The sequence below is a fragment of the Schistocerca americana genome, chromosome 9 (genome assembly GCF_021461395.2).
Source record: "Schistocerca americana isolate TAMUIC-IGC-003095 chromosome 9, iqSchAmer2.1, whole genome shotgun sequence".
Taxonomy (NCBI): Eukaryota; Metazoa; Arthropoda; class Insecta; order Orthoptera; family Acrididae; genus Schistocerca; species Schistocerca americana.
Genome location: NC_060127.1, coordinates 21,044,065 through 21,068,333, shown reverse-complemented (window position 1 = coordinate 21,068,333; position 24,269 = coordinate 21,044,065). Strand labels below are relative to the sequence as shown.

The 24,269-nt window shown below is 38.4% G+C and overlaps 1 protein-coding gene across 1 annotated transcript in view; it reads right to left on the bottom strand.

The window, feature by feature from the left end:
* The window catches only part of LOC124551216 (mucin-4-like), a 65,739-nt gene extending 49,771 nt beyond the window's left edge, over positions 1-15,968 (bottom strand). The window contains exon 1 of the mRNA XM_047126206.1: positions 15,808-15,968. The gene's annotated coding sequence lies outside the window, so the exon portion shown is untranslated. The remainder of the gene's footprint in view (positions 1-15,807) is intronic.
* Between the last annotated feature and the right edge of the window lie 8,301 nt (positions 15,969-24,269).

The window sequence follows — 24,269 nt, the reverse complement described above, 5'->3', positions numbered from 1 at the left end:
AGGAAAATCATTGCATTAGAGCTTCAAGATGATAAGAGTGAAATGCAATGGACACTGTAAAAAATTGCCAACTGATTTTCCAGGAGATTGAGCTGCCATAACATATATAAGTGACTTTCTTTTTATTTCTCCATCTCAACTGTCCTACAAACATTGTGAATTTTGGCTGCAAGGTTCAGCCTTTGTGTAGCACAGAAAAGAATGAGGTATTCAACTGCAAAAATGAGAGAGAGAGAGAGAGAGAGAGAGAGAGAGAGAGAGAGAGAGAGAGAGAGAGGGGGGGGGGGGGGGGGGGCAGAACAAACGTCACAATCATTATGAAGGGATGCTGACTCCATTTTTTTCAATCATTACGAAGGGATGCCAACTCAATATTCCAGGCAAGCAAATGGCAAATTGTGGAGCTAAAAATGGAAGGCATATATTGTCATCAGGGTCCTGATGTTAGCTGTCAGTGTGAATGGTGTTGCTTCTTACACACTGAAACCGTCAGTGTCAAGCAGATATATCCTCCTGCAAAGGTGCTGCAAATGCTGTGCCATCCTGAAGGTGCACTTCATCCTTCAGTACGACTCACCAAAGACAAATAAAAATAAAAGTGACTCACAATATCAGAGCTTTTACCTACTACACCTTATTTTACAGTTTTAATTTGTGAGTATATTTCATCAGTAAGAGGACCTAAGGAAACATGCCACTCATCTGGCACAGTATGCATCAGTATGTATCACCAACCACACACACTTTGCTTCAGTGATTCGAAAGTTCAGTTTGTAATAAGAAAGAAAAGCGACTGAATCGGTATAAGAGTAATTGTTTGAGAAGGAAACCAATATTTTCCACTGAACCTAGCTGACGAGTAATTTATGTTGAGTTGATGTAGTCATTGAAAAGAACAACCAATTGAAATCACCAATGCTTATGTTCTACTTTCCGAATAATTTTGGATGAAACTGTTGTTGTTAAAAAGAAGCGCTGTGAGCAAATGATACTAACAAATATTGAGTTGCTGCACTAATCTCACACTGACAGTTTAATGCAAAAGATGTGTCACAGAGCTCTATCAGCACTTGGGGTGGGGGTTAAGACATAGTTGTGCCACTTAAGTCACTATCAATCAATGGAACACAGGTACTCTTTGTTATCAATAAAACTGAGTACTTTTGTTATCAATAAAGCAGAACATTCTGATGTTATTCAGACACCCAACAGGAGGGCAGACAAGAGGTGGTGTTAGTGAACACAAGGCACTAACACTGATGCAAATGTGTCAAGTCACATGCTGTGCAAACTATGTTTGAAAACCTCTATGTAACTGCATGGCATATCTGCAAAAGCATTATTCTGATGCAAGATAATAGCCAGTAGCATTTTACAGCCAGTCATAACAATAACTGAAGAGTGGGAATGGAAAAGGTCGTAAGAGCCACTTTTTCAAAAAAAAAAAATTCAACACTGTTTTGTTCTCAGTACACTGTTGCTCATCCTTAGACTTTATCCAGAAGCCAAACCACGGAGAAAGTCACTTGAATATTCATTAGTAGATCGTGCATGATCTTTGTGCCAAGTTGTGCTTCCTCTGGAGATCCAAAATTTAGAAGACATGAGAAGTGGTTTTAGTTGACTACAGTTTGATTCGTTAAAAACCTAATGCCGTACTTCAACACAAATAAAATGTTGTTTTTGTAAAAAACTGACATTTTTGAGACTGTTGCTGTGTATGAAATAGAAGTTGATTGTTGTAAATAAGAAAATAGCAACTAACCACTGTTAATAATGATAATTATTTAAGCAAAAAAGGACTGTTACCAGTTTTTTCAAATGTCTTTTCATGTTTATATTAAATTTGATGTTGTTTACATTAGTTGTTGCATAAAAAAGCTAACAAAGAATGCAAACAATAACAAATGTTAACAGCTGTCGGAACATGAACCTTTCAACCCGAAAACTGTAATGGCGCTATTTTTGGGAAAAAAAGGCATTATTAACAGTGGCTGGCTGCTGTTTTCTTCCCTGCAAGAATCAACTTGTATCACCCTTCTTTAAAACCAGTCAATTTCCTGGCATGGCACTTAACACGCTCTTAATGAAGTATTAAATTTACTAATTTGTCTCACTATTTTTTGCAGTGATGCAGTGAACAGCATAATTATGCAGTATCTGATTATCTTCTTAATTTTTTGGATACAAATCATTTACATACAAATAGATACACATTGTTCTTTCATTCTCCTGATAAATATCAGATTTTTTACACGAAACAGTTTCGTAACACTTTATACAGGATTAATCTGGGTGCCAGTAATATTCACCTTATTGTGACCATATTCAATCTCTCTCCAAACAGTGCATCCTTGTGGATGATGAAAAAAGAATTACCAGATGGTCAGCATAACAGACTGTACAGTAAATTCCAACAGCATGGGTACAAAAAAAGTGGTTTGATGCTCTAACACACATCTCCACGATTGATGCAATTATGTAAAACTGTCCAAAATGAAACTATCTTCCTCCCCCCCCCCCACCACCACCACCACCAAAAAGAACCCTCCCCCCATGCACCATATTATTTCTCCCATCCAGGTAAGTACAAACAGCTTCTGTGGAAGAAAGGGAAATTACAAGTTAAGCATCACTCCGACAAAGGCCATTAGAGATACAAGACTAACTCAGCGGTTAAGGTATAAGAATACTGGGGAAGAAGCTATACTTAATGAAAGTTTGAAACCATAAATCAGGCCATGAAGTGTGTCTGGCTAGATCGGTCAACAAGAACATGGAAAGCAAGGGTGTAAATGTGATTAAGTCTAATTTCTTTTTAACCTGTCTGGAAAGTTAATGTAGGAAAGCACAACAGGTGGACATATCAGGACGAACCTCATACTGTGTAAACTCTCCCTCCCCTCCCTTTCTTCCCACGGAGAGAAGCTGTAGGCAATGTGAGTCGTAAAAGTACGTTCTAAATAATGACATGAAGTGTTCTATTAATGCGGATCTCGGAAAAAAGTGTCCTACAGCAAATATAAAAAATTTGAAATGTGTGATGGACATAGTCCACACCTCATAATTTTATAGTGCATAAGGAAATTGTGAGTCAGTAAACAACTGCATCTTCTGCACCAAATTTCAAATGTATTACAATATCACAAATGACAAATATGGACTAGCATTCATGGTGTACAGCAGTTCCTGTTGCCAATGAACAATTATGGCCGATTTGTGCTTCCTGTGGACCATAAATATTCTCTAAAGACCAGATGCCAGATCATTTTTCATGGTGGAAATAAATCCTTAACAATTAAAAAATAAAGAGCTTTATACATGAGTCAGTCCCCTTCCATCTCCCGTGAATCACATTAGCCACATCTCGCCCTGATATGGAACATTTCACTAGGGTCACAATTTTCTTTAGAAAATATAGATACATGCAAGTCATTTGCTTAACTGGATTTGGTTTTGTTTTAATCTTAATTTAAAGTTAAATTTGCTATATGTTAATACAACCATATCACACTGTCAATTCAGACATCAATCTGTGAATCGGAAGGAGATGTTAAGAAAAATTTTGTTGTCATTGTTGTTGAAACTTACTTTATCTGCCAGCAATTTCAATTCAGAACGAAAGTGGTCAAATACTTTTCTGACAGCTAACTTTACATTTCTGTGCAACAGTAAGGTTAAGCTGTGGCTAGTAGAGGTTAGTTTTGTTCTTAGTGTTATATTCATGAATGCCTCTATTATTACCAAATAGTGTCCGATTCTTCACAACAATCATTTTAAACAGTTGCAAACATGAAGTTTGAGAATCGACACCAGATTTTATCCCTTCAAAATGTTTCTGTGCAACGAATGTTTTGTATCTGTGTGTGCAACTCCTTCACAAAATTATTCTGTACAAGTACAAAGAAGGAAGGAAGGAAGGAAGGAAGCCAAGTTTCTGATGCTGTATTCACCAAATCAGCTATTACACAAAAGCAAATGTTCCTGAAGTCAAGCATTCATGAAGGTCTATAGAACGAGAATGAATCAAATATAAATGAGACCTTTTTTTAATATTTTTAATTGGCAATAAAAGCACACACATGGGTAATTTTTCTAAATATACCATCTCTGCTTCCAAAACAAATTTTTTCCACTGAATAGGTGACTGATATCCTGCCTCGTAGAATGAAGTCGATTCTGTATGCAGCCAACAGTGCATACAGGCTTCAATCCACCATGATGAACCTTTGGACCACTCAAGGAAGCTATGACAGATAACAGGCACAAAAGTTGCCAGCAAATTGGTCTGGGGTGAAGAGATAGTGTTCAAGTGTTTCCCACACAAGTTGTCCCATTTTTGTTTTATTAGGGCTGCTTTGTGGGGCCATGTGTAGTATGGCAGAAGAATCACTTCTCTCACTGATAAGTTGTTTTTGGAGATATGCCTATTTAACCTCACTCAAACAATCACAGTAATATGCAGCATTTATTGTCAGATGCCTGTGCAAAATATCGAAATGTGACAAGCCACGCCACTTGGGGGGGGGGGGGGGGGGTCATTTGCCCTGACCTTGCCGGCTGACAGCTACGACTTCACTTTCAATGATCCATGCTACCCCTCCTTTCTCCATTATCTGCTTGCTTATTTTGATTCAAGGTGATGTAATGATGGACCCATGCTCCATCACAGGCGATAATGTGAGTCAGAAATGAGTCTCCCTCCTCCTGAAATCTAGCCAACAGTTTTTACAACACTTGCAAATTGTTCAATTTCTAATGAGTTGCCAAAAGGTGAGGAAGCCATCCTGAAGCCTAGCTCATCTAAGATAGCAACAAATGTGCTGCCTTAACTTATTCCAACCTTATCTGCAATCTCAGCAACCATCAAAATACCTCTCACCCTCAAGAAGCTGCTGAAACATGGTGAATGTTGCTGCTGTTGGTACTGCTGGTGGAGGAGTGTATGAATGCAGCCCTCATTCTGAATGTGCTCGTGAAGGATCCCTCAGTTGTTGAGAACATTTCAAACAATGAACTAGCACACAGGATAAAATGCACAGAAAACACATTCACATTCAGAAAAAAATTTATGATGTTACTTAATGTCACCTTCTCTCTATAGCTTAAATAAATACCTCACAGAAGCTGGAAAGTAGAGACTATCTTCTTCAAACAAGAAATTCTTAAGATGTTTGTCTATACATGAAGCAGGAATCATATACACTAAATTTGCGTTCTTTTCCTTTATACAAGAATGGTCCTGTTGCCGCTTGCTCTGTTTTGTTTGTCCCAGGTAACTTGGACACACAGGACACTATAGAAGTGAAACTTTTAAATCAAAATAGATAATTCAATTAAGAAAACTAACAATTATGAGACAAGAGTTGCTACCCAGTATTTAGCTTCCAGAATTGAAACACTGTTTACTGCCAACAGACACACATCAAAGTAAGAGATCCTATTGCTCTCTCCTACCTGAGGATGATCGATGCACTAAGCCTACAATAACATACATTAATGAAGGACTTTGCTGAGAACCTAAGAAAATTCTGGTCCTACATAAAATCACTAAGCAGATTGAAGGCTTCTATCCAGTCACTCATTGACCAGTCTGCTGTGGCTATGGAACACAGTAAAACAAAAGCCAAAGTCATAAACTGCATGTCTGAAAAATCATTCACAAAGGAGGACTGAACAGACTTGCTATCATCTGACCACCAGATAAGACTCCTGTAAGGACGACATAGAAACAGGCATCCCTGGTGTTGAGAAGCAATAGAAAGAGTTGAACATAAATAAGTTACCAGGTCCAGACATAAGACCAATTTGTTTTCACAGAATAACCTTAACCTAGTATGCTGCAGAATTCTTGAACACATTCTAAGTTCGAATATATTAAATTTCCTTGTGACTGAAAAACTACTGTCCGCAAATCAGTACGGATTTACAAAGCATTGTGTGCATGAAAATCAGCTTGCTCTTTTCTCACACAATATCCTGCAAACCATGAAGGGCAACAGGCAGATTCCTTATTCCTAGATTTCCAGAAAGTGTTTGACACAGTGCCCCAGTACGGACTGTTAGCGAAGGCCCAAGTGTATGGACCCCAGACATGTGAGTGGATCAAAGACTTTTTAAGTAACAGAACTCAGTATGTTGCTGTTGACGGTGAATGTTTATCACAGACAATGGTGGTGTCAGGAGTGTCCCAGGGAAGTGCTCCTGTTCTCTATAAATATAAATGATCTCATGGATAGGATGAGCACAATCTGCAATTGTTCACTGATGACTCTGTAGTATAAGAGAAATTACTGTCATTGAGTGACTGGAGAAGGGTACAGGATAACTTAGACAAAATTTGCATTAGGGGTGATGAACTACAGTTTGCTCCCAATGTACAAAAATGTAAGTTAATGCAGATGAATAGGAAAAACAATCCTGTAATGTTCAAATACAGTGTTAGAAGTGCACTGATTGATGTTGGTTAAATATACAGGTGTAGTGCTGCAATCAATATGAAATGGAACAAGCAGGTAAGAGCGGTAGTAGGGAAGGCGAATGGTTGACTTAGGTTTATTCGGAGAGCTATACTTCGGAGTAATTCAAAAGCATGCATCTGGATTTGTTACCTGTACATTCGATCATCACATGAGTGTTGCGGAAATGCTTTGTGAACTCTCATGGGAATCCCTGGAGGGAATACAATTGTTTTTGTTTTGTTTCATTTTAGGGAGCAAAAACAACTAGGGTCATATGCGCCCATTTCAGAACCACAGAACACGAAGACAAAAAAAGGAATTAAAAATGACAACACATTAAGCCCAATCGATGGAAGGAAGGACAGCTAAAAACAGATACTTGGAGACAGGTTCATAAAATACGGCATAGAGAAACGGAGGTCCTGAACTAAAGATTAAATGTCCTACGTTATGATGGATAAAAAGTAAAATGCGGTCAACAGCCTGCGTGTCATTCGCTAAAACAGCTGATAACTCAGACGGCAAACATAAATGAGAACGTAAGTGGTTAAAAAAGGGCATTCCATAAGGAAATGATGAACCGTCAAAGGTTGAGTGCAATGAGCACAAAGTGGTGGGGGAGCACCACTTAACAAATGGTGATGGCTAAAAGACAATGCCCAATATGCAACCTAGCTAAAATGATCTCCTCATGGCGAGAGAGCCGAGGGGAGGTAGTCCAAGTTGGTAGGAGAGGCGGAGAGGCTTAACAACACGAAGCTTGTTCCCATAAAGGGAGGACCAGTGGTGACGCCCAAGTGACACCACATGCTGGCGAATGAAGGCCAAGATGAACACGGACCACCACATGAAGCAAAGGTGGTGAAGGGTTCACACCCACTGGGAAAGTGGCAGATGGCACGAAGTTAAGCTACCGGAGCAAGAACCGAAAGCAAACTTCAGGAGGTAACATACTGGCAATCGAAGGAGTCATTGACGAAGGAGTCATTGACGAAGGAGGCATAGGATGGGTAGCCATGCATGGTGGAAAAATGGCATGTGTACCTGCTGAGGAGGAAATCGCAGTGGTATGACTGCAGTAGTTCAGCAGTTTCTGCAAAGACACACTCAACCGGGCTAGTGTAAAAGGCACCAGTGGCTAAATGGATGCCAAGATGGTGGATAGTATTAAAACGGTGTAAGAGGGACAGACTCACAGATGCATAAACTAAACACCAATAGTCTAGTTTTGAACGGGCAAAGGAATGGTTCAAATGGAGGATGGTAGTCCGACCTGCTCCCCACGAAGTACCACTGGCATGCAGGACATTGAGGAACAGCGCACAGTGGGTGGCCAGGCAAGATATGTGGGAGAACGATGAAAGTTTCCTATCGAGAATGAGCCCCAGGAATTTCGTGATTACGACAAACAGAAGAGCAACAGACCCAAGATATAAAGACATTGGACGAAACCAACTGTGCTGTCACAAATTCAACAAACAGTTTTGTCAGTGGAAAAGCGAAAGCCATTGTCGATGCTTCATGAGTAAAGACGACTGAGGTATCACTGAGGACGCTGCTTGAGGAGACAAGTCCATGGAGAACTGCAAAAGATCCTAAAATCGTCAATGAAAAGGGAGCCGGAGATGCCCAGTGGGAGACAGGCCATTATAGGGCCAACAGAGATAGCAAAGAGGACAATGCACAGGAATGAACCCTAAGGCACACTGTTTTCTTGGATTAAGGTGTCCAACAAGGCAGAACCCACACATACCTCGAAAACTCGCTCTTTTAAAAATTCTACATCTACATGATTACTCTGCAATTCACATTTAAGTGCTTGGCAGAAGGTTCGTCGAACCACAATCATACTATCTCCCTACCATTCCATCCCCGAACAGCGCGCGGGAAAAACGAACACCTAAACCTTTCTGTTCGAGCTCTGATTTCTCTTATTTTATTTTGATGATCATTCCTACCTATGTAGGTTGGGCTCAACAAAATATTTTCGCATTCGGAAGAGAAAGTTGGTGACTGAAATTTCGTAAATAGATCTCGCCGCGACGAAAAACGTATTTGCTTTAATGACTTCCATCCCAACTCGCGTATCATATCTGCCACACTCCCTCCCCTATTACGCGATAATACAAAACGAGTTGCCCTTTTTTTGCACCCTTTCGATGTCCTACATCACCGCGCAGCAATATTCTAACAGAGGACGAACGAGTGTAGTGTAAGAGGTCTCTTTAGTGGACTTAATGCATCTTCTAAGTGTCCTGCCACTGAAACGCAACCTTTGGCTCGCCTTCCCCCACAATATTATCTATGCGGTCTTTCCAACTGAAGTTGTTCGTAATTTTTTATACCCCGGTACTTAGTTGAATTGACAGCCTCGACAATTGTACTATTTATTGAGTAATCGAATTCCAGCGGATTTCTTTTGGAACTCATGGGGATCACCTCACACTTTTCGTTATTTAGCGTCAACTGCCACCTGCCACACCATACAGCAATCTTTTCTAAATCGCTTTGCAACTGATACTGGTCTTCCTGAAGGAAACTAGGTTTGCAGCCATGGAAGCCCCACATGCAGAGAGTACGGAGGACAAAAGCCTTCCCAGCAGGTGTCGTAGTCTTTCTCCAAATCGAAAAACATGGCCACAGTCCGGTATTTCCACAGAAAACCATTCATGACATGGGTTGAAAAAGTGACAAGATGGTCAACTGCAGAACAGCGTGCTCGAAACCAGCACTGTGCAGTGGTCGGTAAATTGCAAGACTCTAGCCACAATATCAGCTGGGCTTGAAGCATATATTCCATAACCTTGCTAACACAGCTGGTGAGAGAAATGGGGTGATAACTAGAAGGAAGGTGTTTGTCCTTACTGGACTTAGGAACGAGTATGACAGTTGCTTCCCGCCAGCATCTGGGAAATGTGCCCTCTGCCCAGATACATTTGTATGCATGAAGGAGAGAGTGCTTGCTCGTGTGAGAAAGGTTCTGCAACATCTGAATGTGAACATCGTACAGCCCTGGGGCAGAGGATCAGGATGAAGTGAGAGCACAATCTAGCTCCCTCATAGTAAAGATGACATTGCAGCACTCACAATTCTGGAAGAGAAGGGTACTGCATAAGCCTCCTCCATTCAATTCCAATGGAGGAAGGCAGCGCGATAGTGCGTGGGGCTCAAAATCTCGGAAAAATTGCGGCCCATGATGTTGGAGATAGCAGTAGGGTCCAATATGACATTGTCCGCTACTGTCAGGACGAAACTTGTGAAATGGACCCAGAGAGCTGTCAGAGATTGGCCCACACAATGGAAGAGGGAGTGAAAGTGTTAAAAGAACTAGTAAAGGAAATCCAGCTAGCTTTTTTGCTATCCCGAAGAACACGATGACACTGTGCGTGCAACTGTTATAATAAACGCAGTTTGCCATCGTATAGGGAAGACCATGTTCTTTGCGTGAAACGTTACAGAGGAAATTCACAGAATAGACCATTTCAGCTGACTATACAATGATTCTGCTCGTGAATGTACATTTTGCATAAGGAACATAAGGACAAGATAAGAGAAATTGGGGCTCATATGGAGACACGCATATAGTCATTTCTCCCTCACTCAGTCTGCAAGTGGAATAGGAAAGGATATTACCAGTAGTGGTACAAGGTACTGTCTCCACTCCATTTGTGGGTGTAATGGGGAAGAAAATTACTAGTAGTGATGCAAGGTATCCTCCACCATACACCATATAGTGACCTGCAGAGTATGTATGCAGATGTAGATAACCTCCAATATTTGTGGGTATGTTATTCAATCTCTAGCTCTTAATTCATTTTGCACAAATATCATAGAGAAAATGGTATATAACTGACAGATGTTGTTCAATGGAAGTAAGGTTTGCGGTGCCAACTGAAATATGAATAATTTGCAAAGCTAATGAACGCAGAATTGTATACTCAGCCACCATCACATGCAGTGAATACAAGATTATATGACACAATTTACAGAGCTGGAACTGTGATGAGAAGAAATTATTGTTTTTCCCTTGTTATCTCACAACATTGCACTCTTCTAATGGAAAACACCAGAAGTTTGACCCAGGACATCATCAATGTGGTGGACAGTGCCATTTCACCCTTACGTAATAAAATAAGGTGACCATGATGCCGCACATTAAAGATGTGAGCAGAGTGAGGAAAAAAAAAAATTATTACACTAAATATAATCAAAATCTTTTAAACAGGACATGAAACCAACCAGACAGCCACGAGAATTAGGGGGTTTTGGATGGGGTCAAACAAAATAAATGATGTTCATAATATAAATTACATTCCCAAACAAAAACGTCACAAAAATCGAGCAAGCCAACATTATGCAAAGTCCACAGAATTGGTATCGCCAACTTCAAATAAACTAAATAGAGTAACCGAACTCTGCAATACCATGACACAAATAAATCTGCAAAATCCTGGAATCTGAAGTTTCACTCGACATATGCAGATGAAACAATGTCCACAGTACCACACAGTACCACGAAACAATAACTCACTCTGTAACTGGTATTGGAAATTTCACCTGACCTATATAGCTAGAAGTAGTCCATGAAACAACTCACTCCAAAAGCTAGTATTGAAAACTTCATTTGACCTATAAAGCCAGAATAAATTGCACAGTATCTGAAGGTTGAATGAAAAGTAATGCCTCCACCTTCATTAAATGGGTTTGGGTGGGGATATTTTAATAAACCAAACGCACAAATAATCTGTAGAATGTGATCTTTAATGACCAATATTCACTTTTCCAAATAATCACTAGCCAATTGGATACATTTCTGCCACCGATGAAAAAGTTTTCTGAAGCTGTCACGGAAGAAGTCAACACACTGTTTCCGCAACCAAAGTCTCACAGTTCTCTCGACGTCTTCATCAGAAGCATAAAGTTGTCCCCACAGATCATCTTTCATTATCGGGAACAGATGGAAGTCAGATGGTGCTAAATCTGGACTGCATGGAGGATGCCGTATGGTGGTGAGATTCAGTCTCTGAAGTTCTGCTGTGGTGGCACGTGATGTGTGTGGTTTGGCATTGTCATATTGCAGAAAAACATTTCCCTTTTTCTTTCAGATCCTTGTTAGATGCCGTTTCAGAGTTTGCAGTGTTGTGATTTAATGCTCTGAATTTATTGTTGTGGCATGATCAAGGAAATCAACATGGATAACACCATCTGTGTCCCGGAACACCGTGGCCATGATTTTTCCAGCTGAGGGCTGCGTCTTGAATTTGTTTTTCTGGGCGAGTCTGTGTCGATATTCCAAGGACTGACATTTCGTCTCTGGATCATAATGGTGAACCCACATTTCGTCTCCTATCACAATTGAATGGAGAAGGCATCACCTTCATTCTCGTAACGTGAGAAGAGTTCCTGACAAATTTCAGCTCGGTGTGCTTTCATTTCAGGAGTCAGCATCCAGTGTACCCATCGTGCACAGATCTTCCAATGGCCAAGCAAAGTAATAATGTGACCCATATGTTCTTGTGAAATGACAATTGTGCTGAATCTATCTGTCAATATTTTGCTCATGAAACTTGATGGTTGCCGTCACAGGCCATCCAACTGTTTGTCACGCAGGTCAGATGTTCCCGCCTCTACATCTTTAAATTTACTCGCCCAACAACGCACAGTACTCACATCCAACTGCTTTCATTCTCTGATGAATCTCCTTTGGGGTGACACCTTCTGCTATCAAGAATTCAATGACTGCACGTTGCTTAAATCGCACTGACCGACCGCCTGCACAGGGTTCCATACACAGTAACAGTACAACCGTTCAATGCTAAGGCTTCCCGCCAGCTGGAGCTGTAGGGAAGAGGCTACGGAACAACCCAGTACCTTCCGCATACGAATGCTGCCAACTGTTGAAGAGTTGCAAAGATGGAGGCATTATTTTTCAGGCAGCTTTGATAGATGACGCACACAGTGGTGAATGTCAACAGTTCACTACAGTTACAGTTTGCAAACATGTCTGCTAATGTCTTAATGGGAGTTATTAAGATAATACCATGAGGAAAGCCTCTATCAGATGAAGAGCAAGCAAGTATGAAAGTGTACAAAGAAATGGATATGTCCAATCACCAGATTGCTACGAAATTGTGGTGTTGCAGTTGTGTTATTGAGAATTTTGTTAAACGGGGTGCACAGTATGGTAAAAAAGGCAAATATGACTGGACATAAAATTGTCAGCATCAGATATGCGTCTGGTTCTACGTAAAGCAAAAGTCAATAGCTTGTGTTCCTCTCAAGTCATGGCTGATTTGCAATTATTTGTCACTTCCAGCTACATTAGGCAAATCCAAGCATTCAAGAAATGGTTCTATATCTTTAAACAAAATGCATAACAAGGCAGAAGAACGTATGTCATGGACCGTAGAAGGGAACAAAGCAATTTTCATTGATAAGAAGTTTGTTTTGGATGGGCCAGATTGTTTCCAGTATTACTAGCATGACATCCACACAGAAAAAAACATGTTTGGACGAGTAGAAATTTTAGCTGTGGAGGCATTATGATCTGGGCAGCATTTTGTGTTAAAGATACATCCAACATCATGGCTACAACACAAAATGAAGTCCGATGATTATACAGGAATGCAGGAAATTCAATTGATCCATATGTATGAGGAATCTGACAATGATAATCTACTATTCCAACACAATAATGCTGAAGTTCACAGGAGTGCCAAAACTAATTCGTGGTTCCAAGATAAAAAAAAAAAAATCTACTCTTGAGCTGGCCATAGAGAACTCAGGATTTAAATCCTATGGAGAATACAATGGGAATCCTAGCACAACATGTTTATCACAATGGACGACAGTCTGACACGGTGGCCAAGCTGAAAACTGCAATTTGATTGGAGTGGACCTCAGTCTCGGAAGAAAAGATCACTGCCCTTATACAATCAATACCTAAAGAGTATTTTCACAGTTACTAACAAGAATTCAGGTTCAATGATATACTAGGTCATAGGTGTGACCTATTTACTGTATACATTAGGTTATTCTGACAAGAATTCATAAGTGCCCTAATACCAACTTCCACCCCTAAGGTCGCCTTGTTTCTTTAAATTGGCTAATGGTAAAATGAGAACGTATTATGTTTTGCTTTGTTACTAACAATAATTGAGGTTCAATTAAATACTAGGTCATAGTAGTGATCCATTTACTGTAGCCTATACATTAGGGTATTCCGACAAGCACTCATAAGTGCACTATCCACCCCCAAGATTGTCTTGTTTCTCTAAATTTGTTAATGGTAAAATGAAAATGTATTTAGTTTGACTTTCTTGTAAACTGTATGGGAAAAAATAAGGCAATCTCAAATACGTAAATAAACACACTTTCCCTACAAATAACTACCTGTCTTTTACAAATTTCCACCATTGTATAAACGTGTTTCTAGAAATAAGTTCTAGTTTGAAACAGAACTACAAAATTTTCATCCCAGAAATGAAAAAGGATGACAGTGTTAAATTCTTTATATCACTGGTTACAGTGTTGTTAAGAAAAGGAAAGATGCCACACATCATATAGTGGAGATGCTGAGTCGCACATAAGCACAACAAAAGGACTGTCACAAATAAAGCTTTTGACCACTAGGGAGTTCGTCAACAGTAAACGACACACACACACACACACACACACACTGCAGTCTAATCCACACACTGTGTGTGTGTGTGTGTGTGTGTGTGTGTGTGTCATTTATTGTTGTTGACAAAGGCCCTAATGGCCGAAAGCTGTATTTGGGACAGTCTTTTTGTTGTGCCTATATGTGACTCAGCATCTCCGCTATACAGTGAGTAGCAACCTTCCCTTCCATAATAATGTTCATTCCATCCTGGATTTTCCATTGTTGATTGAGTACAGGGTTAAGAATATTTATGGCTGAACATCTAACTCACCACACTATGGCTGAGTGAAGGGCAGAGAAAATAATCTCATACTGTATTTATAACTGACTATTAACAACAAACTCCACAAGGCAGCGAATGTACTGTGAAGTCGTGTCAGTATGCGAAACTATTCAGAGAGGTTCTAAAGTTGACACCACATGTTATCTGTATTACACATTCCTGTGGAATAAACAACTTGTTCCTCAATTATCATGCATCCCATTATAGGGCACAAAACATGACGAATTAAAAACTGTTACATCTTAAAACACACTCACTTTCAACTTATTTTCCATTGCTGAACATATAACCTGCAACTGTTTTAATATCACTAAAAACAAAGGACAAATAAATGCTTAGAGCTGCAGCTACCAATTAAAACGATTTCTATTTAAAAAGACATTTTTTATCAACCACTGATCACAAAATGTCACTTCTCATAACAACTTCACAGGCGTAAACAGTGTAGTACAATTATTTAGTGTTTACAGTGTCAAAAACGTGATTTAACACATACATGCAACAAAGAATTTGGGTATATTATTTCCAATATGAAAATTATAGTATATTAGGTTGCTCAATAACACATCCCGAGTGTGATGCTGGTCCTTCCAAACCCCACCTTAAATTTTGGTTGTCGTGACAGACTGATCTGCAGTGTTGCCCGCGGTTTGGTTTAGGTTCAAAGTTCATAATCTGGTTGTAAGTTGCCAAAACCAACGAACGTGATTCTGAAATAAAGGTGGTCGTAAGGGAGCGACATGCAGCGTCGCCTAATGCCCACGTTCACATCATATTTAACGCACTTTTCATTAAAAAAAAACCACATATCACAGTAAATTCATAAAACGTGTATCAGATAATGGGGACGTCTCCCACGAGTATTTTGATCCATACCATGCACACACAATCGCATACAAATTACGAAAATTCAGGTAGTCCACCACGCAACTTATGCCAACAACAGAATTTTTTTTTTTCACAATTAAAGACGAAATCTCCAAACAAAAAAGGTGTTCTAAAGTCAGCTCCGATCTAAACTTCACCAGGAATTACTGCATTCCGAAAATGTTTTCGGATTCATTCATAAACAACAGATTGTAATGAATAACTGATGAAACAAATTGTAACAAAAATGTATAACACTTTCAATACTTTAGTAAAATTAAACCGAGAAAAAGAAAGCCGACGGTCTGCTAAAGTATGGAGCGAATTATATGTAACACTAAGCCAAGTAAACACAACGAATTTCAACACTGTACATAACATGTTACAATATCAACAAAATTGGGCCAAACAGGGGGGAGTTTATGACAGCAGGAAACAGAAATGGTGAAAAACAATTTTAACACAGAATACATAAATACACATCAATATATGTAACCCACCATTCTCATTCAGTCGTACACAAATATTCTTACCTGTCAGTTTTTAAACTGCAGCGGTTACATATTTCCTTGTACCACCCTTGCTACGCTGTTACACTACAGCACTATTTATCTAACAGAAACCGCACTCTTTAAGCAGTAAACAATTCAAATCTGAAGAGCTCACTTCATATAAATATACAACAGACATATAATCCAAAAACAGGCAGCGGCATTTTGGATCACTTTAGTCAAAGATCTTATGACCACCAGTACGCAAGTTTAGCGTGCACACAGATAATGATTTTCATTTCCGCATGCCTATTGTATGTTCAAAGTGTAGGGCTATCGCAAGTAGTATCAACACAACAATCAAATTTTAGCCAAATAAATATTCCATATTACATTTAACTGTAAAACACAGAACAGGATCAGGTCAGGTGGCCACGATGGTGTCGTGTATAGAAGTTGTAGTCAATCGCGCCGTAAGTCAAGATTATTTAGTGTCAGTGAAGTGCATATTATGCAATAAACTAGTGTCAAGAGTCGTCTGTATACGCTCAGTTATGTATAAATGGTATCATTCGCATTGCTTCGCGAAAACAGATTGACACAATATATTGTGTGAGTGTGGGACGAAGTGCAACGGTTGTCTTGCCACGACTGAAAGGCGCAATTGTTAAAAATCATTCAAAAGCGAAGATCGTATAAAGTATATTTCTTATTCAAGGCAACCGGTTTCAATAGTCTTAGCTGTCATCTTTAGGTCTTAGACTTTTTTTAAAAAAAAATATGTTCATTTTAAGCTGAGCCTCATCCGCAAGATATCAAGTGGATAAAGCTCTGACATATAACATGAGGCTCACGGTAAAACGAACATGTTTTATCACAAAAAAGTTTAAGACCTGAAAACGACAGCTAAGACTGCTGAAACCTATTGTCTTGATTAGAAGAAATATTTTTTGTGCGATATTGGCTTTTGAATGATTTTAACAAAACAGATCGCTCTTCAATACTCTCACAATGACAAAGTTCAGACGAAACGCTCAATACCACCTGTGAACTTAAAGGGCTGGAAGAATTTCAAGAACACTTGAAAACATCAAAAGAACACGTCATGCTGCTGGGATGTATGGTAAAATACTTGGAAACCATCACACCGAGATCGAACATCTAAACCTGCTTCAGAACCACTCAAGACTTTTTCATAAAATAGACCCCGAAATTTTTTTAGTCGACGAATCTAAAGCTATTGAGACATAAAAATCAAATCAAATACACCAATCTGGATAGCTAATAACAAAACGCTCAAAGCCCCAGCTAGGTCACAGTTAGTAGAACTCTACTGTCGTAAAAGAAAGATATACAACAGTTTATCAACGACACTGAAATGACAAAAACAAATAATATTAACACAGTTCTGCTTGGTAACAGCCACGATAGGGGGATTACAGGAATGCTTAACTACCAGCAGGATGCAAATATTACCAGCGTTGTGAATCTTGGAGCTGGATTGCAGAAATTCTCGAAACGACTGTAAAAACAAAAATCGTGAGTTAAAAATCAATGTCTCATGATTCTAGGTGGTGCAAATGATGTGTATGAAACGGAACTCAAAATTGTCACCACAGCTCTGAGAGACTGATTATTTAAAATACATGGTCAAAAGGCGAGTGTGATAGGCATACCACACAGGCATGACCTTATGGAATCTTCTGTTATAAACAAAGAGATCCAAAAGGCCAACATGACTTAAAGACGCTTCTGCCAGTCCAATCGAAATGCTTCTTTCTTCAGCATAGTTGATCTGGAAAGAAAACACTTTATGGCACATGGCATGTATCTGAATAAAAGGGACAAATCATTACTCAGTCATAGAATTACCGTGATTCTGGGAAGTGTTCATCATAGAAATGAGAACTGTGACACTGTTGCACTGTCATCAGAATGAAAGGTATGAAATAGCACGCACAACTAAGGCCATCATAGGCCTGCAAACTCCTTTTTTATCAGCTGATACAGCAGACGAGGATATTGTCACTGGATTCCCATCTGCACTCACAGCGACAACAAAGGCAGTACAATACACTGAAACACCACCAACAGGAGAAGAGAATACAACTGTAAGTCTGTCTGCACTCACAGCTACATGAACAGCAACAACAGCATTAGAAGATGTATAAAAACAACATACAGAAGAAGAGGACACAACTGCAAATGAAATGTGTAGTTAACAAGCACCATAATAAGAAGAACTAAATGTTTAACAGTATTTCATCAAAATATACAATCCATAAAGAATAAAGTTCAACAACTAGAATTAGAACTGCAAACACTAGATAGTACCATCGTATGTACAGTTGAACATTGGTGTTAGGAAAATGAAATTGTATGTTTTGCATTCACATCTTATGACCTGGCCGGTTCCTATAGGAGAATTTCCATGGAATGTGGGGGTTCATGCATTAAAGGGGGAAAAGGTGTTACATTAAAAATCAGAAAAAAACTTATAGCACTAAATAAGACAAATATTTTCAGTTATCAGCGGTTGAAATAACAGAAAACAACATGTCGAAGAAATTAATTGTATTTTGTTTGTGTATGACACCTAGTGGTAATCTGGACATTTTTTTCCTTAAAGCTCAATCAGAGCTTGGACAAAGTATCTAGTCCAAAAATGAACACTCTCATATGTGGGGATTTAAATACCAACACAATGAAATCAGATGAAGTTAGCAATACATACTTGAATATTATCTGTAGCTATGGCATGGCGTCACTCATATACTGTCCAACTTGAGTGGGCAAACAATCATCCTCAATAATAGATAATGTGACAACAGACATAGAAATAAAGCAGTGCAAGTTACTTGTTCAAAGTCTAGTCCTATCAGATCAATTCTGTCAGATATTAAAAGCAAGGATTTATGTAGAAAAACCTGCTATATTGAAAGCAAACATATGTCAGTTCTCATTCCAGCTACAACATGAAGAACATGAAGAATCAAATGCAAACAAAATGTTTAATAGGTTTGTGAGAGTATTTACACAAAAATTTGAGGAGCTTCGAAAACAGTATACAACTGATCAGAATACCAAATCCTCTGAAACTCTAACGACTATCACATTCATCAAAAATAGCTAGACTGATCCAATTTTTCAGAATTTTGCAAAATTTATAGGAGAACGTATAGAAAGGTATTGCTAGTTGCAAAATAAAAAATAAGGTTGCAAACAGTAAAACATTACTGAATGCAGATAACAAAAGCAATGCAATCTGCAACATCATCAAATAGGAGACAGCAAATGTTGGACAAAAACACCTGGAAACTCATATTAACAACAAAGATGTTCAACTCAAATGCTCTAAAAATTTCATGACCGTATACACCAGTGTCATTGCTAAGAAACTGCAAAAAAATTTCCAGACACCTACGTTCTATACCACCAGAACCAGCACTCAACAGTGCTCTTTCCAACAATAGAGAAAGAGATGGCAGAGGTAATACACCGGTTAAACAATAAACAATAACACAGGGTTATAAGGCATCCTGGTCAGCGTCCTTAAGAAATGTATAAACAACACAAAAACCTCATTAACAATAACGATTAATGAATCTTTCCTGAATATCTGAAATATCAATACTAAAAAATGGTGTTGCAGAAAATGTATAAGACCACAGACCAATTTCTTTATTATCTAAATCTACATAGCTACTCTGCAAGCCACCATACGGTGAATGATGGAGTGTAGACTGTCAGTTGAAATCGACAGAACACGAAAATTTTGGCAAAGAAGATATCCTCAGTGTGTTATGCCTTGTATTCAATTTTCACTTATGGGATAATGTTTTAGGGAACATACAGATATTTTGAAGCCATAGAAAAAAGCTGTCTAAATAGTAACAAATAGTAGTAACAGGACACACTGTAAAGAATTATTGAAAAAGCTAGAAATTCTTATAGTTTCTTGTGACTACATCTATAACAACCTAATCTACATATATAAGAAAAAATCTTAATCTGTACCTCATAAACATAACAATATATAACCATGGAACCATTATCTTGTGTTTTAAAAACATACTCATAGAAACCATAATGAAAAATAGACTAATGCACTATCTAAATAAATACGACCTTGCCTGATATGAAAAATTCTGTTTCAGGCCCACAACAAGGACTCGGTCAGCTATAGAACAGTTTCCTCAAGTTGCACTCGCAGCAGGCATTTTTTTGGATCTATCACAGGCATTCGACACCGTTGACCACAGAATTTTACTACACAGACTAGAAAATTAGGAATAAAAGGTACGGCACAGAATTGAATTAAGTCAACATGGAAAACCAGATGCAAATTGCTGAAAGCTCCCATATTTCTAAAACACGTATCAGATCCGAAACATATAATATAGGCGTTCCCCAGGAAAGTATATTGAGTCCAGTCCTCTTCTTTATATATATAAATGATTTCCCACACAGTGTCACGTGTGAAGGAAAAATACTGTTTGCTGATGACAGCACCATAGATTACAGATAAAAATTCAAATCGGTTAGCAGGAAAATACAATGAAACTTTCAGAGGGATCCACAACTGGTCATTAAAGAATAGAGTAACTTTAAATGTGAAAAAGATGAACTGTATAAACTTCTGACCAAATAAAAATTCCATGGATAGTTTACTGGTAGCAAAAAATGATGTACTAGATTGATACCAAATTCTTGGGGATGATTGCAGACCATCAACTGAAATCGACAGAGCATATGAAAATGTTGGCAAAGAAGCCATCCTCGCTGTGTTACGTACCAGTATGCAGCACTTCATGCCTCAAAGTAGCCTGATTTGCATGTATGCATCCAATCCACGTCTATGGGATAATGTTTTGGGGAATAAAAGCTGGGAACATACAGACTAAATTCAATCTACAGGAAAGAGCTGTACAAATAGTAGTAACAGGACACACTGTAAACAATTATTCAAAAGCTAGAAATTCTGATAGTTCCTTGTAACTACATACATCACAACATGATGTATATAAGGAAAAAATATTAATCTGTACATCATAAACAGCGCAATACATAACCATGGAACCAAATCCAGAATATGTTTACCCCAAAACAGAAGAAACAAGTCAAAAACTCGGATTAGTGTATTATACTACGGAAAAAATTGGAAAGTAGACTGCTACAGGAAATAAAAGATGCAAATGATCCCCACACCTTGAGCCAAAGCTGAATTTTAAAATAACCATAGACTCTAGCTTAATGTTCACGAACATGGTACTATGTAACAATTTATGATAGTTAGAAAAGCAGAACCTAGTATAGGACATATAAATACTGTAAAAGTAATTTTTATTTTAATAAGAAATATTGTATAACCAGTTTTCGATTTCCATACAATGTATATTGTTTTGTGGATGAATAAATATATCGCTGAATCAGTCATAAAATAAAAAACTATTACAGACTGGATCAACTTCTTTAAACACAGTGAATGGTCCCAAAAATAAAAATTGTTATTAGTACAAGTGTGTTTCATGTCTTGAGATTGGAATCAGACAAAAAGTCACAGCAATTCTTTCATGTTGGACTCATTCATTCTGATGCAGATATTGTTATTCTACTCACAAAATGAGTGCAGCTACATACGCTCAATTTACCAGGAATTGATGACATCATTCCACATAAATTAAGTTCACATGTGTTGTACAATCGCATACAATTACTATGAACCAGTTAGGAATATAGATTAGTATAAAACCCAATGAAGATTTTGCAAAATTTGCCTTTCAATTAGCTCTAAAACACTGGAATCTACGTTAATTAACGAAAATTTCTAGATTTCATGCCCCATTTTACTTTCATGATGAGTGACATATGCCTCAGTTAGAGGAAGAAACTTCTGAGAATACACATCTGGAGTATGGTACCGAACTATGGACGTGATGCTATAGAAATATATTGAAAATTAGGTGGACTATTAGGATAAGGAGGTTCTCTGCAGAATCAGCAAGGAAAGGAACACATGGAAAACATGGCAAGAATATGGGACAGGATGACAGTACGTGTGTTAAGACAGCAGGGAATCATTTCCATGGTATTAGAGGGAGCTGTTGAGTGTAAAAATGAAGGGGAGGACAGAGATTGAATGTAGGCTGCAGCGCTACTCTGTGAAGAGAAGGCTGAAGGGGCAGAGGAATTCGTGGCTCATTGCATCGAACCAGTTAGAAGACTCAAAAAATAAGGGTCACAGGAAACACATCTTCAATAAACTGATGATTTAGGAGAGGAAGAAGATGAATGGAACATGAAAGTTACATAGATATTAAGCATACTCCCTAAGGAAGAACACAATGATTGTAAATGAAATTATTCTTTTGTATTGTTCCAGTTTTGGCACATGCAAGTACACTTACAGTCATTTCCGAAATCTTAGATGCTTTCAATATTCAGTTTATTTATTTCAAATCCTGCGTATTTTGTTAACGTGTGATTCACTTGGATACATAGGGCGTCCCTTGTAACAGATGTTAGCTGAATTTTCTCTGGTATTTCAACTTAAATTTGCAGTTTAGTTTTTGTAAAATTTTGCTGGAGTGAACTCAAACAAATGTTGTTCATTACAACTTCCTGTAGCGCCTAATGGCGACAGAAACGAACAAAATTATTTTTAAAGCGGAATATTCGATATCGTGGTCCCAAATTGGACTAGAAATTGAAAAATGAATATCACACCAGACTAATTTGAGATCTCTCTGTCGACTGGATATGTATAATTCTTCTTTGAAAGTAATTTTTTTGTAAGGGGAAACAAACAGACAATTTTCGTCGGTACTGGGAATCGCATAAAAAATGCAATGAGCAGTATTTGTCTGAACTGTCTCAAGCCATGAACTGTTAAAAACAAATTCTAAATATCTGCCACAAAGCAAGAGAAAACGCGCCTGACAACTCTTAGGAGAGACACCCGGGAGAACAAGTCGAAAAATGTATTTTTCAAAGATTGCTTCAAACATTGTTTTAAGGTTCATAGAATATAAAAAATATAAAATAAAGAGCTGTTCTGTCAACAACAGCACAATAGAGAGGATAATTAACACTTTGAACGTAACATTGTGAATGCAACATGACCTAATAAGACAAGTTAACAGATGGTGAAAGGAAAATAGAGAAAAATAAAGAGCAAGCAGTGAGATTAAAAACTGAACTGATAGCAAATAACAGTAGACAATGTTATTTTAAATAACTGTGTAGGTTGCTGTCAAAGTGGTTGACATCAGGCTGCTCCCCCTTAAATTTCCACATTATGAAACAAAGTTCATGAGCATTTTGTGACTGTAGGTTCGAGTAGATTAGAGACAAATTATTTCTGTTGGTTTAGGTATTCATCTAAAATATGTACAGGTTTTTCTGTAAGGAATTGGTTAAAAAACGGTTTAAATTTTGACAGTTTAATGACCACAGATTTAATTGGAAGAGACAGACCACTGAGCACTTTATTACACTTCATTCTGCATAATTGTAGGGTTCTTTATTTTGAAATGTGGGCCTATCTTTGTTCTGGTAGTGTGACTGTAAATTAAGTGTTTGATTTGCACAGAGTGTAATTCTTGCTAATAAAGCACATCTACCATGCGCATGATACTAATTACTCCCTTTTGAATGGTGAAAATTTTGGTCACCAGAGGGTGGTTCCCACAAAATATAATGCCACAAGACACAAGTGAGTTGAAGTAACTTAAGGTTGCAGTTTTTTTTAGCAGCAATATCAAAATATTGACAGCATAAGAGGGTGAACTAAGCTTTGTTTTGAGTTGAAGAATGTGGTCAGTCTAAGTAGATTATTGTCAATGTGTAGATCCAGAAACACAAAGATTTAGTACTAACTGATTATTGATCATCGCTGTTAACCTCACGCTGCAATTGTTTGATCAGACAGAAACAAATGAACTGTGTTTTTCCACATTTACAAAGAGCCCTTTTTAATCAAACATCATTAGAACTTCATCAGCTTCGGCATTTTCAGTTGCCTCTAGATTATTGTTAACTATTTTGCTTACTGCTATGGTTGTGCCATCGGCAGAAACTGACAAATAGTCTCAAAACTAGTACTAGAATGTAAACTTTCACGGCCGGAAATATCATGTCCATTATAATTATGCGGGCTGTTATGCCGTGGTCGGTTGATGAATTCTGTGGTGATTCCCAACTTTTCATCTCCGACTGCGGGAACATCTTCAAGGGGGTCCGTAGCTTGATGGAAGGTCCAACACACACACTGGCTCGCTACTGACTGCCGCTAAATTCCGTGTCCGCGCGCCCCCGCGCCGCGGCGTGACGTCACGTGTTTTGAAAACGTCAGTGCAATTGGCCGCTGTCCGTCGCCGTCGATCGCCGTTGCCATCACCCAGTAGTGGACGGGTGGTACACATCTTCTTTAACACCGGCAACCATATACCGTTTAATTTGACGCCCTCCTCTTTTCGGTTGAAATTATTTGGGTGTTTAGCGAT